The sequence below is a fragment of the Schistocerca piceifrons genome, chromosome 1 (assembly GCF_021461385.2).
Source record: "Schistocerca piceifrons isolate TAMUIC-IGC-003096 chromosome 1, iqSchPice1.1, whole genome shotgun sequence".
In the NCBI taxonomy this organism is placed as follows: Eukaryota; Metazoa; Arthropoda; class Insecta; order Orthoptera; family Acrididae; genus Schistocerca; species Schistocerca piceifrons.
In genome coordinates, this window is record NC_060138.1 from 584340536 (window position 1) to 584353104 (window position 12569).

Sequence of the window (12569 nt, forward strand, 5' to 3'; positions counted from 1 at the left end):
TTATTAAATGAGCAGTACCGAAGTAATACGACGAATAATTTGAAAGGAACAGAGGAAATTTGCAAAGAACTCATTGATGCAGCGTGTTACTTAGCTAAACAAGAGCTCGCATTTCGAGGACATAATGAGTGAAAGAATTCTGTTAACAAAGGAAATTACATGAAATAACTAAATGTTTTGATAAATGACGACACCTCGTTAGAGACACACTTGAGTACACTTCAGTATTTCGAGGTACGTCTGCAACCACACACAATTCGATTGTTACTTCTGAGGTAGTCAAGGAATCACTGAAGCACGAAAGAAAAACTGCGCACTATGTAGCCATAATGTTGAATAAAGCTTCTGACATACTATGTAGATGGCAACCGTCGACACTTCTGCATAATGTTCACGTAGGCACGTTAGTTTTATTGACTTCAGTGTAAACAGAACGGCGCATGCTTTGTCTGCTCTTGCTGAATGCGTAGTTGATAAATTTGTCGTAGTAGATTGCAGATACATATGATGTAACATGAAGAATGAGTGGTTGGTCATATAAGGGTCAACAAAGGATGATTTTCTCAAGATATCCGATGGGTTACTTCACTCACTGCTACGCCCAGGAATAAAATGTTGTTTGGAAGAATGAACTTCTAATGTAAAGGAAATTGTTATAACAAATTTTCCATCAGCTGCCCCAGGTAGGTGGAACTTCCCACCAAAATGGGTCCACACAATTAATCACAGAGTAGAACTGTTACAGTTCTTTGATAGTGTTCTGAATGACACTGACAACTGGAACATTACATTCCCAAAATCAATTTTGTACTTTTGTCCATTTGCCACAACGAGACTGAAAAATGTGTCATTTCTGCGGATTGTATTTCAAAAATCGATGTTGTGATACATAACTTTTGTAGCATACTACATTTCGTATGGCTTCCTCAGCAGTTGGATTATTATATTCAATTCCAGGAGCGTGCAAACAGTATAGATATTACAGTAGCTGAACACCACTCTGGAGACCAGCTTCCAGTCCTGGTACCTTCAACAGGTTTGGAAGATATTAGCATGGCTGCCCAAACTGTGCCAAGGTTAAAAAGGCCTAAAATTATAATGTTTTCACTGTTTGTCTGTAATTTTCATAAATGTCATACTCTTCACCTGCCAAAAATTTAAAAAACTGTTGACAAAACTTCAAAAATAATGTGTTCAAGAAGCTCCTAATTATTTTGGAGATTTTGTAAGAGGTGGAGATCCTCCACGCACATATCGCCATCTATACATATTGGTTAGCTTTCACTGAAGTGAGGTCTTGCAGGACGTGGGTACTGCGATGCTTGCGTACGTCTGGTTACATTAACCATTATAACTCGCTCATCTGGAAATAGATTGGGTCGAAAGTAGAACGAAGGGTAGCGGTTTGATGGGCAGAGAACCAAGGGGAGACAAACCTCTACGATAGTTGGGTCGGATTGTAAGAGCAGCAGCGATTTTCTTTCTGCCAACGACAGGTCATGCAATGGTAGGCTTTGTTAGTAGCTGGTACTATGCCAGTCGATAATTTTGACATGGTGCTGGTGAGTGCAGGTGTTGGCTTTTCGATGAGCGTCAGCATATCTTAACAATTATGTTCATCATCGTTTTGCGTCCGATAGGTAATATATCGGATTCACAGTGTTTGTGCGTTAGTGTGCGAGCTTGGTTTCCCTACTTAGCCTGCTGGTTAGCTTTAATAGCAGGTGGTATAGCCTGTCAATGCTGCTGATACGCGCTTGTGGGCGCATGTTAGCTTGCCATACGTGGTTATGCCCCCAGCTAGTAGAGTCTTTGGCTGCTTAAGCTTCCACCTCTGGTGTGATCATAGTTTCCGAGAGTAACAATGAAAGGATTGTTCGAGTGTCTCGAGTTCCTGTGTAGTCGCGTTGCGTGTTTTTTGAATAGTTTCTTGAGAGTTTCAAGGCGGTATTCATTGTGAAGATCCACGGTGCGTGTGTAGCGTGGAACGTTGCTTGTGTTACGAAGCACTTTGTCTGTATAATCTGCAGGCGGCGCAGGCGTGTAGGAGCTGCACATACCCAGACGGGAGTTGTTAATGTCATCAGAGGTCATGTATAAGGACCTCGACGCCTGCCTACTCAATGTGCTTTCCCTGTTGAGCATTGGGTAGATTGATTTTAGCCTCACGTGCGCTCTGTTGGCAATGTATTCAACGGGGTCCCCCCATGTAAGTTTCCGGCCAGCCAGACACCAAGATATCTGACTTGCTCTCGGAAACATATTGGGCGTGCGTGTAGTGTTGATGTTTGCGCCGTGGCTTCGCTCTCCGTGTGAACAGAAATGCTTCGCACTTATCGGCGTTTACTTTAATACACCATCGTTCCAACCATGGCTCTGCAGTTCTAAATGCCGTCTGTATTCGTGAATTTACGTTCGACTGTTTCAATCTTGCGCATGGATGGTAGTATCAGTCGCGTAGGTGGCTAACGTTGTGTTTTGTGTTGCTTGGAAAGTCGTTAATGTAGAAGTTGAACAAGATGGGCCCCAGAATGCTTCCTTGGGATACTACAGCTTGAATACCGTGTTGTGACGAGTGTTTACCCTGCCCCTCAGTGTTGAAAAATCTGTTCGTGAGATATGAGTTTATGAGACGTATGAGTCCTTCGGGGAATCCGGCATCGCTTAATTTGCGTATGAGACCATTGTGCTAGAGGCGGTCGAAAGCTTCTTCGATGTCCAGGAACGCGGCCCCTGCGGCTCTGTTCTTGTTGTACCCGTGTGTGGAATATTCGACTAAGCGGAGGAGTTGTTTTGTTGTTGAGTGGTGATTCCTAAAGCCGAAATGCTCCAGTCTTCGTGTGACATTCGCGATGCAGTGCCTAGTGATGCGTTTTAGTATTACCTACTCAACAATCTTGCTGAGAGAGCACAGCAGACTGATGGGTCGGTAATTTTGTGGGAGCTTTCCCTGTCTTCCTGAACATCAGGACGTCGGCCTCCTTCCAAAAGTCAGGGAAGTATTGGTGTAAGTATTGATGTTTTAAGATCGCATTTGTTATGTGTGGAAGGTATACTACGGCTCTATCCGTGAACTCCTGGAAAACACCGTTTTGAATGCCATCGGGCTCAGGGGCATCCGTAGCACTAGTAAGGAGCTGTGTCCCTTTTTTAACGCAAATCACAAGTGCGTTTGTATCTAATTTTAATTTCTGATTATCAGTGGCAGGCATTGAACATTTTGCCAGATATTTAAGGTCCAATTTTCAAAATGTTGTTGCAACAAACTGCAGTTGTCGATGTATAAATCACTAATTTTAAAAGGAGATGCCAGTTCAAAAACTGCATGTTTTGCAATTTTTTCCACAATGTGTTATTTCCTAAAAGAATTTAGCATTTGCTATTCCTATCGAATAGTGAACTGTAAATATTTTCGCAGTTCAACAAAATGCTTAAAAGGTACTTTGTTGTAAAAATATAATTAAACAATATGAGTAATAAATTGCAGAAGAAAGCTTTGCTCATGGCTCGCACTTCTTTCTCCTATAGCCCTCGAGTGGGCGCGCTGTTGTAAAATGTACAACAGCAGCTGTTTTTATGCGTAATCAATGCCTTCACCTTGAGCTATTGCGTCATTCCTGTGCGCGCTGTTGTAAAATGTACAACAGCAGCATTTTTTACGCGTAATCAATGCCTTCACCTTGAGCTATTGCGTCATTGCTGCCATTATTCCATTGTTGACGTTTTCTCGGCAATGTTAAAGTGGCTTCAGTTCATTTCGGTAGCTTTCTGAGTTTGTTTTCTCAATTGCAAGCAACGAAGTGCGAATGTTGTAAAAAACTACAACGCACACCTGCTGGTGTGACAGTTGGAGGCTTTGTTCCTGCAGTCAATGTCCAAAAGTTCACTATACTTTTTTAGTTTTTATAGATGCACATTAAACGCTACTTTGGTTACAGCGACATCTGAATGTATTTATTCATTTCATTTCTTTAATTTTTTTTGTTCCAATTCAAAGGATGTATCAGACGAAGAAATTCGCAAACTGCTCGAAGAAGATGATGATAAAATCTATCCACACTTTTCAGACTTCGAGGAAAGTGTAGTAGATTTGAGTCATGAAAACACTGAATAGCACTATGACAGTGAATCTGAACCTGAACGTGAGGAGGCTTATGATCCCGAAGAGACAGCAGATGTACGATGGTTCTTCATTGGAAACAGTTTCACGTTGGTGTAAAAGCGAGTGTGCTAAAATATCAAAAGTAACAGAAAAAACGTTGTACAAATTCCACCAGATCCGAAGAGAAAGGCGATGCGTGTAACTGATGAAGTTAGTGCTTTTTTGAAAGTAACTGACCTTGACTTTATTGATGAAATCGTAAATTACACAAATACCTATATAAATAAACAGCGAGCCGCACATCAATTCTCGTGCAGAAGAGATAATAAAGTGACGAAATAATGGCTGTGTTCAAAATTCTTTTTTTTTTTGAAGAAGAAGATGAAAAGAATGTCAACATACTAATGTACTGGAACTTTGAGCAGCAGAGGAACAGAAATGCTACTGCTTCAGACTGCAATGAGTTACAATAGGTTAGCTAATAACTTTATCTTTTGTGTAACATAAAATGAAATATAGGAATCATACTAGTACTAAAGACAATGAAGACAGTACACATTTCTTCAGTCCTTAGGTCACAGCATTTTTTCTCTCTCATTTTGTTACAGGTTCACATAGCGTGCTCTCCTTTCTGCGAAGGAATGTATTAGGTCATTGAAGTTCCTCGCACTAGCAGTCTTATTTTCAGTGGCTAAGATTACGAGGCTAGACAGAAGTTCCTGACTCACATCTGAACGCAGGTCACCGTAATTATTTTTATTTTGCTAAAGCTTGACTTACAGCTTGGAGATGTCGTTAATGTGTAGTATAGCCCTAAGGCTATACTAACATTAGGAAGCGCTTCTTGCCAGTTATGCTTTCACAGGTGATGTAACTTGTCGAATGCAGCTGATTTTTCATTAATTTCGGCCGCTAGCTTTTTGAATACGGCGAGTTCTTGCCGAAAATCAACTGCATTTAAGTCTTTAGAATATTTTCGTGCTGTGTCAGCTCCATTATTCTGCAGATCTTCAGAGTCGTATTTAAAAATTAGTGGCCACTGAGGAAATTTTTATGTAGACACTTTGCGCTCTCTACCCTTGTTTCAATCTGTGCTAAAATTTTGGCAAATAGCGTTTTTATATCTTTGGAAAATAGATCAGTTTGGTTTAGTGTTCTTGATATGGCCTCACAAATTTTCGTTACGTCGCGTTTACATTCTGGAAGCTCCTTTGCTGTTAAGGACTGCCTCGATTTCCAACCTTTTAACGCCGGTGCTGTTTCTTTGATTCAATGCTCTATTTGTTTTTGTCTCATTTCTTCCAAGACCTTAAGGAGATCTTGCATTAACACCACAGAACATTAATTGATTTTGTCCTCTTTCTGTATTTTGATGTTTACTCTATTAAGCTCTCGAAGAATACTAGCCCAAATTGTTAAGCCGGGGATAAATTTAAAATCCATCACCGTATGTAGTAGATGGTCAGCTTATCCGCAAGGGAGGGTTCTTCAGTTCCTTCAAGGGCTTTGACAATTTTCAGTAAATCATTTAGTAGCCGGCCATCTTGTTTCACTACTTCCTTTACAGTTTGTTTTTCTACGGTTTGCATAATTTTCCATCGTGTAGTGGATCCAATGAAGAAACAATACCAACTCTGCCAGCTCGTTCATTTCCATAAGACTGAATTGGGCTCCTTTATACAGGGTGTTACAAAAAGGTACGGCCAAACGTTCAGGAAACATTCCTCACACACAAAGAAAGAAAATATGTTACGTGGACATGTGTCCGGAAACGCTTACTTTCCATGTTGGAGCTCATTTTATTACTTCTCTTCAAATCACATTAATCATGGAATGGAAACACACAGCAACAGAACGTACCAGCGTGACTTCAAACACTTTGTTACAGGAAATGTTCAAAATGTCCTCCGTTAGCGAGTATACATGCATCCACCCTCCGTCGCATGGAATCTCTGATGCGCTGATGTATCCCTGGAGAATGGCGTATTGTATCACAGCCGTCCACAATACGAGCACGAAGATTATCTACATTTGGTACCGGGGTTGCGTAGATAAGAGCTTTTAAATGCCCCCATAAATGAAAGTCAAGAGGGTTGAGGTCAGGAGAGCGTGGAGGTCATGGAATTGGTCCGCCTATACCAATCCATCGGTCACGAATCTGTTGTTGAGAAGCGTACGAACACTTCGACTGAAATGTGCAGGAGCTCCATCGTGCATGAACCACATGTTGTGTTGTACTTGTAAAGGAACATGTTCAACATTACCTTCCTTCAATTGGGCCTACTGGCGGTGAATCGAGGAAGTACAGTACATACTGACGAAACTAAAATGAGCTCTAACATGGAAATTAAGCGTTTCCGAACACATGCACACATAACATCTTTTCTTTATTTGTGTGTGAGGAATGTTTCCTGAGAGTTTGGTCGTACCTTTTTGTAACACCCTGAATACGCTGGCCGTGTTAGATCCGTTATTGTAAGATTGTCCATGCCATTTTTGCACATTCGATACATTAGCTTCTCGTTTTCCTACAATTCACTAGTGATATATTCTCCAGTATTTCCGTCAACTTCCACAAAGTCAATAAAGATCTCCTTCATCTCACCTTCAGTTTCTGTTATTTTTTTATAAGAACTCCCTTAGCTTATTTCTTCTGTGTGAGATACATTTGAAGTGCAGTCAGACAAGACAATAAAATAGTTGGTCTCCTTGATATCACTGATAATCACTTGTCTTCGTATCATCGTAACGGACTGTGAACTTGAAATAAAGCAAAATTACCTTAATGTGAGTTGTTATAGTAAATATACAAATTCCAATATAAGCTTAATAAAAAAAGAGTCTTCATGGCAAGACAGAGTCAGACAAGAATGGCACATAAAGAGCTGCCACATTTGTCTGGGCTGGCTGCCGGCCGTGTACAGCAGGCTAACAGAGTAGTACAGAGAGGTACCACCAGATGGCGGCAGTCTCATGAATAATAATAGATGTTTTCTAGGATTTTAAAGGGGTATGCGTACAAGGTGAATCATTTAAAATGGAAAACAGTACAACGTCATTCATATATAAAGGTAAATATACTATGTGAAAGTATTTTGTCAACTTTTAAGACCGAAGAAAGAAGTCAACATTAAACCCTAGTTACAGGCTAAATAAGCGACGCAATGTATCACTATGAGAATCGTCCATGCTATAAGATTGTGACATAAAGCCTATTTTTAAGACTTGTAATATCATGTACAACACTTTTCGTCTCACAGTGGACATCATATAGAAATTTCCAACATGGCTTGCAAGTAATAACATTTTCGCCTCCTACCGCAATGGATATCGGAAGGAACATGCCATAGCCCGAGGTCTAGTTTACTGATTTTGTAATTTTTGTACCCTTTTGGATCTGAAGACAGCAGCTCAGTCGTGACGAAAGTAGTAATCATGGGTACAGTGAACCTAAATTCAGTGATATTTGGATGTTTATCATTTAGTTATTCAGCTTGTCTGATGAAAAATTACTTTTGTTGACCTAAAATTTTGTCTTGGAGTGGCCATGTATCAGGATCCATTAGAGCTATAACTTCGTCTTTATTACTCGACTGCAATAAGTCACTAGATGCTATGTCAACATCACCTTCCCGCTAATACCGACGATAAAGGCTGTTTACCATCGTCTAAGCCATGAAGCATCGACTGACAGTCGAATTATCTTGAATGTACAAATTACAAGAATTATTCGAAATGCCTGAAATCGTAGTATTTGAAGTATCAGAGGAACTGAATAATGCAGCTGCTTCGTTTAGCCGTGTTCTCATCTTTACAACCGACGTTTTTACCCTTCAATTTTATCAGTAGCTGTTTTTCTGTCTTGTGCCCCAGAAAGCCTCGTGCACTCGTTATTTGCTGTTTACTACCTAAAACTAAAAATAAATATATTTTATCACTGATGAACTGCCTTTAAAGGCAAGATCGTAACCATGTGTGAGTATGTGTAATACTTGTCTTTTATACTAGTATCACACACGCACTTCTTGTTTTGTTCTATTCAGTATTGTACTGTTCTGGCGAAAAATGTGTCAAAATTTGACTTTCTTAATACATTTCATCTCATTTTGGGGCTATTTGAGGAGTGTTCACAGAGAAGATTTTAACATTATATAACACGTAATCATTCTTACCTTTTATTCCTGTTAATCATTTGTTTTCGGTAGAGTAGTATAAATCTAAGAATGTGCTAATAATTATAATAACGCTTATTTTCTCACCCAATCAAGCACATAAACACATCGTGATCGTCAGTCGACATTCATCCATTCGGGTTTATTCGATTCAGCTCGTGTAGCCTCATCTCCTTTCGTCTGACGAAATGATTCTTTTTTCTAGATTCAACAGCGATTACCCTGCCAAAGACATCACATACACTATTTACAGATTCAAAAAACAACTTAGGATGCAGTCATAAAACAACTTATGATGTATTCAAGAACCAAATGAGAACTTTTCCAATATAAAATGAATAACTAATAGAACAACATGCGCTGGATATTAGCCCTCGATGAACAAGTTTTATTTCTTCGAACATATGTATTTGGCGCCTCCTGAAATTTCCACCAAGGGCAGTTACCCCTGTTTACACCCGCTCCACCCTGTCTCCACACCCATCCCCCATCCCCACCTCCGTAGTTCCAAGGCTGCTACACAGTAAGTTAGCCGCAATTGTTATTTCAGACTCCACAATTTAATTATTAATATTTCAGCTTTGAGATGGGAGTTTCAGTATCATTCATGACGTAATATACGGTTTAGTGTGGGCACTGCTGGTGTAGTGGTAGCATGCAAGATTCCCATTCTTGCGAGCCGGGTTCGATTCCCGGGCAGTGCAATTATTTTTACCATAACCACTGGAATATCAATTTTCCGCATTGAATAAATCTTTCACTATATATCTCTAAAATCAGTCACAATGGGTTAATGACTGTCATTTGGTTCAATACTGTACATAAAGACCATTTTGTTCTTACTTCGCAATTCGATATAAAGACGACACTGCTCAGAAATTATAGATAATATCTTGATTTCCTAATAGAGTGAGTCCTAAAGGCTAAATTGTCACGTTTCATTACGTTGGCTTAATATGTAAATCACTTTTCAAACTTCTTTTGTCAAGGTGGACGCTTGTTTGGAGAAATGCTGACAGATTTTATGTATACTGCCCACGTAAATCTTGTGTAATGCCTCCATTTATTACCACAATGCGCAAATTATAAATTTGTGTGTGAGTGGTTTAGAACGCGTATCATTGTTTCTTTTTCATTCTTCACGAAAAATGTTGGAATTTCAGCACTTACTAGCAACTTATGAAGGTTGCTGCCAACGCTTTAAAACGGGTAAGTGTAGTTCTGAAACGGCATTGTGGAAAATAGTAAACTAGAACTTTCTGCCAACTGTATTCACATAATACCGAGCTTCGAACCGGATATTATCATTTGCACTTCTTATATCTTCTACGGATACAAAATGTAAAAATAAAACAGTAGTAAAATTTCTTACAAATTTTGTAAGCGGTGTTTATTAATTATATTTCCACAAAAAACTAATATTAATAAAATAAAGTCTTACGGAAATTTTTCAGGTATTAATTTTCATCAGGATCACTGTATTCCTAGCTGTAAGTGTTTAAAATACAGCGAAGAACCGACGTAGAAAGAAAATTGTGACCACCTCTTCTTCTGTGTGACTAATGTACTGGTTGTGATTTACGAAATCTCCTGTTCTTTGGGCAAGGCCTTGATATGGAAAGTTCATTTCGGTTCTAGTGTGGAATGCTGTGTAATTTTGTTTAGTGAGTGTTATGTTTGTCTTAGCCCTCAATGAGGATCAGTATTCTGAGTTACCCAACATCTCTATGTTACTCCTAAACCTAACCCCACCAAACTGCAAATCGTCTACAATTTGATGTAATAATTGTGAAATATAAACTTCATTAATCATTTTTGAAGTACTTCTTTTTAAAGCTTCATGTGTTAAAAATACCATGAAATATTTTGAATTGTTTGTTTCCTTAGAAATTACAATAGTATTATTTAAAATCAGTATACTTATCCTAAATACGAATACTCATATTCTTCAGTTCATTCCTGAAAAGGCCATCTGGAATCTTTCGGTGTTGATCCGTAATTCCCTTCTGGTTTTGACTAAGTGATTTCAATTTTCCCCTGTTGTGTGTTTTAGAGGATCTTATCATAGCTTTATGAAGAGGTTCTCGGCCAAACTCAAGTTGGTCTACTTATATCAGAACCTTGTTATTAACTAAATGTATTTCTTCCCACATTTGTGAATTGTTGTATTAAATAGCGGAAAAATGTCGTGTAACCTGTAAATTTTATTAATACCGGTTGTCTCACTTTTTACGGGATTTAAGACGCATATGTGCAAATTTTCCTGGCATGTTTAACAGAATAGCTTGAAGTGTATTTGAGATTGTGTATGATTCGTTGATAGCATATCACGCTCTTGGGAAACTGCTTTGGAAGAAGGCACAGTCGTTCAGTTATCTATCTCAGAACTTCAGTTGTTCATTATTGACAATATTGTTTGACTACGCCAAGGACGAATAAATGTAAAAATTCTTTCTTCTTTCTGGGTATGTTGAGTTGAGCATCTTCCCACCCATTTTCATGCTACCTGCCGTATCTGAATAATACTTGTATATTGCATTCAGCCTAATCTACTACACTGAAGGCTGAGAATAGCAGTGGGATCGACTGTTTTTACAACAGAAGACAGTTTCTGAGTTCAAGGGGTGAGAACTAACACAAGATAGCAATCACTAGCAGCATATTAAAATGCAGACGTTTGAGAGCAGTACACCAAATGAGTAAAAAGACAAGTTGGAGCTTACTCAACACTGGCGTAGAATGACATGGAGTTAGTGTCCAAACGTCCTAGCTGAATACTATTTTGAATACTTAAATACTGCAGTCCACGCGCTAATTCTATCGGCAAATCTGAAGTGCCGATTTCAGCTTCCAGGTGTCACCAGGCAACCACGTTGGAAACCTTCCTCTTAGTCTACTCTCTAGGTAGGGTGCTCCTGGCCTTATAGCAACCACCTCCTTAATGAGATTTTCACTCTGTAGTGGAGTGTGCGCTGATATGAAACTTCCTGGCAGATTAAAACCGTGTGGCGGACCGAGACTCGAACTCGGGACCTTTGCCTTTCGCGGGCAAGTGCTCAACCATCTGAGCTACCCAAGCACGACTCACGCCCCGTCCTCACAGCTTTACTTTTGCCAGTACCTCGTCTTCTACCTTCCAAACTTTACAGAAGCTCTCGCAGGAGTGTGTGTGTGTGTGTGTGTGTGTGTGTGTGTGTGTGTGTGTGTGTCTGTGTATGTGTGTATGTGTGTGTGTGTTTGGTCGCAACAGGTCTGAGAATTAACCTATCATTATTGTTTGATAGCATAGTGACCATAACCTGGGTATGTCCTTTTTATATACATTCTTCCAACTTAAGGTTTGGGAAGACAAGAAACGTCTGTATTTATGATCATTGCAGGGCCGACACTGGTTTACGATGTTCAGCACCCAGTCGTGATCTTGTACCCTGTACCTCGGGCGCGTATTTGGGTTGAGGGAGTTGCCTATTCTGAGGCGCGCCACTCGCTATCTCTGTCGGAGCCTGTATTGCTCGATCCCCTGGAACTTGGCCTAGCCCTCCCACTCCTACTTAACGATAGATCCAGTCCTGGGTAGTTCCAGTTCACACTTAAACTATTGCAGTGTCTAGAGCTTGCTATCTGTATGTGGCATTGTTTTGGCGCCATGTATGAGTGTAAGACGGTTGCAATCGGCTTAGGAAGCAGATCGACGAGAAGTGATTGTGTAAACGTGTTTTGTAAACCAATGCAAAGAAAACTACTGGAACTGAAAACGGAATCCCTTCAAAAAAGTGGGCAATATTATTCGACCACTAACTCCTGTAAGACTTCACATGATTCTATAATCTAAAAGCATTTAATGCAGATCCTTCTACTGTGCAGACGCGAAATCCTCATCTGAAAGGCTCAAGTCTGGATATTTCAGGCACCGTCAGTGAGATACAACGGACGTGCGTGTCTCCATCAGCGAACTTCCCGAGCTCAGACGATCTGTCACCAATAGGTTCTGTGACCGATTTTGTTAATGTAATGGGAGTGGAACTCTATGTGGCATGGACTCGTTGGTAGTCCCCTGCTGAAATGTTAAGCCATGCTGCCTCTATGGCCAAGCATAACTGCTAAAGTGCTGCCCGCACATAATTTTTTGCGAGAAATAACCTCTTGAATATGTCCTGTAAATGTTCAAGAGATTTATGTCGGCGATCTGCGAGGGCAAACGATTAGTTCAAATCGTCTAGAATGTTACTCAAAGCGATTGCGAACAATTAGTGCATTGTCATTCATAAATATTCCGTAATTTTTTGGGAACATGA

General features: G+C 39.8%; 1 non-coding gene across 1 annotated transcript; it reads left to right on the top strand.

Annotated features, from left to right (window-relative positions):
- Positions 1-8907: 8907 nt before the first annotated feature.
- Trnag-ccc lies at positions 8908-8978 on the top strand. Its single transcript has one exon. It is a non-coding gene; the product is annotated as a tRNA-Gly (tRNA).
- The last annotated feature ends 3591 nt before the right edge of the window (positions 8979-12569 follow it).